The sequence below is a fragment of the Hippocampus comes genome, unplaced genomic scaffold (assembly GCF_001891065.2).
Source record: "Hippocampus comes isolate QL1 unplaced genomic scaffold, H_comes_QL1_v1.1 C16412747, whole genome shotgun sequence".
NCBI classification, from domain to species: Eukaryota; Metazoa; Chordata; class Actinopteri; order Syngnathiformes; family Syngnathidae; genus Hippocampus; species Hippocampus comes.
In genome coordinates, this window is record NW_017831297.1 from 1 (window position 1) to 407 (window position 407).

Genomic DNA, 407 nt, shown 5'->3' on the forward strand with positions numbered 1-407 from the left:
ATATATATTATACGGCAACGTTACCAAGGTGCTGCTGTTGAGCCGCTGCCAGGGCATATTGTTGCTGCTGGGCTGCTGTGAGTTGCTGGACCGTGAGGGGATTTGACCGCTGGAATAACTAGAAAGGGACCAAAGAGATTGCTTCAAACTTACAATTACGAGTTCTTCATTCAAAAAACACACACACACACCTGCTGCTGCGAGCTGTAGTCAAACAACCCCACTGGGGTTCCGGAGGAGTCCACTTGAATCTGGTTCCCTGCATATTCAAACTGGAGGGATTCGACACCGGCTTGTTGTTCCATGCCACCCATGTTCTGGCCTTCCTGGTTCTGAAAGTCCTCCACTGGGCCCTTGTTGTGGTTCTGTTGTTGGAGAGCGTGGACGTGGGCGTGGGGATGAGCGTG

At 51.6% G+C, this 407-nt stretch overlaps 1 long non-coding RNA gene across 1 annotated transcript; it reads right to left on the bottom strand.

Annotated features, from left to right (window-relative positions):
• Positions 1 to 6: 6 nt before the first annotated feature.
• On the bottom strand, positions 7 to 401 carry LOC109508646 (uncharacterized). Its single transcript, XR_002166720.1, has 2 exons — positions 192 to 401; positions 7 to 118 (listed from the first exon to the last, which is right to left on the bottom strand). It is a non-coding gene; the product is annotated as an uncharacterized LOC109508646 (long non-coding RNA).
• Positions 402 to 407: the final 6 nt, after the last annotated feature.